At 44.9% G+C, this 6000-nt stretch overlaps 1 protein-coding gene across 1 annotated transcript in view; it reads right to left on the reverse strand.

Moving 5' to 3' along the window:
* Nucleotides 1-412, reverse strand: part of LOC141232795 (Na(+)/citrate cotransporter-like) — a 211408-nt gene extending 210996 nt beyond the window's left edge. The window contains exon 1 of the mRNA XM_073667833.1: nt 145-412. The gene's annotated coding sequence lies outside the window, so the exon portion shown is untranslated. The remainder of the gene's footprint in view (nt 1-144) is intronic.
* Nucleotides 413-6000: the final 5588 nt, after the last annotated feature.

The raw sequence follows: 6000 nt of genomic DNA on the forward strand, positions 1-6000 counted from the left end.
ATGAACACAGATGGGAACTTAATTCCAAAAAGTTCTGAGATTAGTTACTCCATAAAAATCTATATAGGCTGTTTGCATTATATATACTAGATCATCTATGAAAAACCTTCGCCGTGAGCTTTTATCATCCCGTACATTACTCACGTTTATGAAATGTAGTGTAGAGATCTCATACATGTCTCCGATGGTTGGAGAAGTAGCCTTTTGCTTACTTTGCCTTTTGTCCTAGATGTGTACTTGGACAGATTCTTAATGCCTTCCCCCCTGACACATTTCCGAGAAAGGCCTCAGACATTTGGTTGCTTTGTTGAGTTCCTCTTCATTCCCTTGGACATAAAAGCTCGTATTATGAACTGATTTCAATGGTGTCAAGGATATCTAACAGGGAGGAATGTGATTTACAATATCTATACTTGTTGTAAAGCAACGCAAACCTCACATAAAGTTAAGTAGTGTGAGTCCAGCAATGCTTGTAGAGCAGCACATCGCTACGTGCCTTGGCACTCAAGTGAGGGAAAGAACGCCCTGCGGAGACTGGACCTTCCTCATTACACAATGGCATGTTCTATTTTCCTATACAGCAGAAAAGTTTAATAATGTTAAGTAATTGTTACGTGATGTTAAAAATTGGCACAGCAGTTATTAACCTCATTATGACCCTATCTGTTATGTTAGGCACAGACCTATTCTTCAAATATGATATGTGTCACTTTACGTAGCAATATGGAGGAACTTTAAAATGCTTTTACCTATTTTAGTGATTCTGAGATTTTTATTTTCATGACTTATTGCACATTACGTCAGTATTACATTAACACCAATATGCTTTACAGTTTTTAAAATGTAACAAAATTTACCATTTGCCATTTTTAAACTTTTACTGTTGTTTTACCCTTGTAACTACTTTTATGCCCAAAAAAAGTCTGTTTCGGGCATTATTTAGATACATTTTTCTGGCTGATAGGGTACCACAATATAATTTACTGTACATCGTAATGTTTTTACTCTTAAAACAGATAGTCATACCACACAAAATAGTTAAAGGAAACCTGTCACCAGCTTTTTTCCATACAATGTAGGGCCAGTGCCTGTACGTCCTCATATACAGCATTCTAGAATGCTGTATATATGTCCCTAATGCAATGTTGCAATAGCCGTCCTCCTTCTTGCTTCGCATGGATGATGTGTCGTACATCATCCACACAGTGTCCTCCATCGCGCTCCATCGCGCTCATTTTGCTCTCTTCTCGGCATGGCAGAGAGAAGTACGCCTGCGCAAGAGCACAATGGGAAAAATTTGGTGACAGGTTCCCTTTAATAATTAACATTTACCATTTGTCTACATTATTTTGGCAATGTTTTATATCCATTTTTTTTTTTTTAGGACAATAAAGGCAATCTTATATATCTTCAAGAAACTTTCTGAAACCTATTTTTTTTTGTGAACAATTCAATTCTCAAGTGGTTTTCAGGGGCTTATATATGGGAAACCCCCAACAAATCAGATCATAATCACATCAAAGAAATATGTTTTTTTCTTCACTTGAATCTAAATGAAAAAGACAAAAAAGCGGTGCTCCATTGTGTAGAGGTTTTGGGTAAATAAAGTAACTGTGAACATAGGCTGTTTATAATGAGGGCAATCTAGGCTACCGCCTGAGGCTCCTGGGGGGCCCATCGCCAGATTGTCCTCATTATAATATTTTGTGTGCCGCAGATGGCTCATACTGTATTTAGGGAGCTATGTGGGGACTCATATTGCATGTAGGGGGCTGTGTGGAGGCTCATATTGTATGTAGGGGCTATGTGGGGGCATATTGCCTGGGTCTGTGAGTTGTTATCCTGATTGCAGTATGGCTTATGGTATATTTTTCTTGTCCTGATTGAAGTAATTCCCTGTAAACCCCTGAATCACCAAAAGAGGTGGGAAACGCGTCCGAAGAAGATGCCGTTAAGCCAAGTACGATAGCTCATTTCCCTGTAAACTTGACTATGAGGTATATGGCTGTTTTGTGGTTTTAATTGCACTGCCACGTGACCGGCCATTTATGATCTAAAGGGTTATTATGTGTTATTATTCGTCTTACAAGGATGTCATAGACGTTTCTTCTTGGACTTTGTTAGGGTTTTTTTTTCTGGTCAGATTGTTGAAAAATGTTGCTGATCTATCCCTCAGCCCACTAGTATCTATATTGTGTATATTTATATATGTTCGTTACATATTATTGATCACCTATCGAGGATGCCTGGTCAGTTAAAGTAATGGTAGGACCGGCGTCAGCAACCGGCACACCCGGGCAAGTGCCGGGGCACTGAGCAGGCGGGGGGACCCACTCACCATCGGGCACCCCGCCGCACTATGGAACCTGTGAGCGGAGGAGAGTGGTGTCAGTGCCCGCTCCACCCCGCTTGCTCAGGGCCCCGGAAGCCGGCGAAACAATACTTACCTTTCCCCGTGCCTCCGCAGCAGCTCCGGTCTCTTCCGCGTCCTCTGACTGTGACGTTTCAGGTCAGAGGGCGCGGTGACGTCTTTACACGCGGAAGTGCGCGGGAAGATGCCGGCGATGCTGGAGTCCAGAGCAGTGGCAGCAGGTGAGGAGAAGTGAGGTGAGTATTTGATTTTTTTTTTAATGTATGGAGGCATGGGGCATTATATGGGAGGGGGTGTGTGTGACATCCTGCATGGTGCATTATATGGGAGGGGGTGTGTGTGACATCCTGCATGAGGCATTATATGGGAGGGGGGGTGACATCCTGCATGGGGCATTAAAAGGGGGGGTGTGACATCCTGCATGGGGCATTAAAAGGGGGGGTGACATACTGCATGGGACAATATAAGGGAGGGGGGTGTGACATCCTGCATGGGGCATTGAAAGGGGGGGAGTGACATCCTGCCTGGGGCATTGAAAGGGGGGGAGTGACATCCTGCATGGGGCATTAAAAGGGGTGGAGTGACATACTGCATGAGGCATTAAAAGGGGGGGAGTGACATCCTGCATGGGGCATTATAAGGGGGAGGAAGTGACATCCTGCATGGGGCATTAAAAGGGGGGGGAGTGAAATCCTGCATGGGGCATTAAAAGGGGGGAGTGACATACTGCATGGGGCATTAAAAGGGTGGGAATGACATCCTGCATGGGGCATTATAAGGGGGAGGAAGTGACATCCTGCATGGGGCATTAAAAGAGGGGGTGACATCCTGCATGGGGCATTAAAAGGGGGAGGAGTGACTTACTGCATCGGACAATATAAGGGAGGGGGGTGTGACATCCTGCATGGGGCATTAAAAGAGGGGGGAGTGACATCCTGCATGGGGCATTATAAGGGGGGGTGACATACTGCATGGGGCCTTAAAAGTCGGGGGAGTGACATCCTGCGTGGGGCATTATAAGGGGGGGAAGTGACATTCTGCATGGTGCATTATAAGGAAGTGGGGGTGTGACATCCTGCATAGGGCATTATAAGGGGGGTGACATTATGCATGGGGCATTATAAGGGGGGGTGACATAATGCATGGTGCATTATAAGGGGGGTGACATCCTGCATGGGGCATTATAAGAGGGGTGACATCCTGCATGGGGCATTATATGGGGGGAACAGCCTGCATGGGGTATTATAAGGGGGGAACAGCCTGCATGGGGCATTATGTGGGGGTACAGCCTACATGGAGCGTTATATGGGGGCCAGTTCCTGTATGGAGCGTTATATGGGGGCCAGTATCCTTTATGGAGCGTTATATGGGGGCCACTATCCTGTATGGAGCATTTTATGGGGGCCAGTATCCTGTATGGAGCATTTTATGGGGGCCAGTATTCTGTATGGAGCGTTATATGGGGCCCATAATACTCTATGGAGGACTTAGTGGTGCCCATAATACTGTATGGAGGACTATACTGTCGGGTCTGCAATGTGCGCTGCGAGGATTTGCCGGTTTCTGAGCTATTGTAGAATTTACAATAGATATCGGTCATGTAATGTAAGACGTGAAATCTTTGGCATTGTACTATATATATATATTTCTCTGTGGTATCTGTGCATCATGAATCGTGGTATGTGTTAAGGGGGCCCACTGAACTCTTTTGTCCAGGGCCCACAAAAACCTGGAACTGGCCCTGGTAGGACTACATAGGGGCAGTCAACGAGGAGCGGGGGCGCCATACTGTTTCAACTTTGGGTGCCAACCTCCGCTGTCAGGAAGGGAATTGTGAAGAGCAAAACTAGTCCCTATCTCCCCTCATTTCTGCCCTTTTTTATATCACTGTTTTCTGTGTAAATGTGTGTGCGTTTATGTCTTCATGTATTGGGGTTTTACACTAACTAAACAAAGAGAGAATTTTTAAAGTTTTTTTGGGTTATGGCTACATGTGTAAGGGTACCATACGTTGATCGCTTTGGTTGTTGATTGAGGGGACTATGTGGGGGCTCATATTGTATGTAAGGGGCTATGTGGGGGTCATACTGCATACTTAATTCTACTCAATATTAAGTCATACAATTATTAATAATAATGTTATATTATATTAATATTGAGCTAAATTCATTTCACCCTATTGGCTCGGCCTCCACAATAATCATGATCTCTCATGTGGCCCCTAAGGAAAATTAATCTCCCCCCCTGCTCTATTTTGTTTAGCGCTATGATATGTATAGTGCCGTACTTACGGGAAAAATTTGCACGACGTGCTAAGCGCGTCGCTATCTCCCTAGTTTTCCGTGTGCAGATGTGCACCAGAACACCTGTGTGTTACTCACATGACCTCTCACATGATCTATCACAGGGGATCATGTGACATGATACACCAGGTACCTGGGAGGGGCCCCATTCTTTCTAAACTGCAAATGTACCATGGCAAGCACAGTAAGTCCAGTAGAGTGCTAAAAGAGTTCCTTGTTTTTCTTTCACACTATACCACTTGTCTCTTGAGCGACATCTTCCACTTGCCTCTTGAAAAATGATGAGTGGATCATCTGTGGAGGATCATGGTCAAGTTGAATTTCCTGAAATTCACAGTTTCACCCAAATTAACATTTTGAGATTCGATTTGCAAAAAAAAAACAACTGTCTCAGCACCATTGTCCACACTGCAGAAGCTTCTAAGAGTGGGCTAATGTCTTTTTGCCTGGCCGCACGGGACTCCTCATAATGTCCTACAGCCACAACATTTAGCGGATCATACCTTGTGCATTGGTGGTCACTCAGCACATGGGCCATCACTAGTGTTAAGAGAGCATGCTCGACACTGCTCGGTACTCGCCCGAGCATCTCACTACTCGGGATATTCGGCGAGCACCGAGCATTTTCGGGTTACTCGGGCGGGAGCTCAGGTCTCTGCCCTGCATGATTAGCGCTCTTTACAGAGCCAATGAACATGCAGGGATTGCCAGCCAGTCACTGTAATGTCGCAGCCATGTTGGTTGTGGGCATTACAGTGATTGGCTGGCCGCACAGCGTCACCTCGAGTATTTAAAACCGGGCACCGCCATCTTGGACACAGTCGCTCCGGATCAGACAGTGTAGGGAGAGTGCTGCTGCGCTAGGGAGAGATTTATACTGCGAAATAGGTAGAGTGGGGTCTCTAAAGCCTGCAAAATCAAACAAACAGTCCTTCTGAGGACTAATATCCATCCCAGATATCAGGCAGGCAGGCAGGCTGTATAGGAGACGCAGTGGTTATACCAACAAACACTGCATTACAGTCCTGTGTGCTGCTGCTGCTCAAATTGCTAGACTTAGCCCCAGGTCTCAGGGGCCAGGAAAAATCCTTTTTTTTTCATCTAAATCCTCTATTTATTTATTTTTTCCTCAGTCAGACTGTACAAATACCAGTCTTATTAACCTTTTGGTATTCCCCCCCCCCCCCCAAAAAAAAAAAAAATTGAGTGTGTCTGTGAGTGTTCAGACACAAATATATCTGTTTAAAAGAGTCTGGTTTCGGCCAGATAACTAGAACTGTGGTTTTGCAGTTCCACAGTTCAAATCTCTGTATTATCCACTTTTTT

This window comes from Phyllobates terribilis, unplaced genomic scaffold (genome assembly GCF_046119375.1).
Source record: "Phyllobates terribilis strain yellow unplaced genomic scaffold, ASM4611937v1 Scaffold_2__4_contigs__length_985480577, whole genome shotgun sequence".
In the NCBI taxonomy this organism is placed as follows: domain Eukaryota; kingdom Metazoa; phylum Chordata; class Amphibia; order Anura; family Dendrobatidae; genus Phyllobates; species Phyllobates terribilis.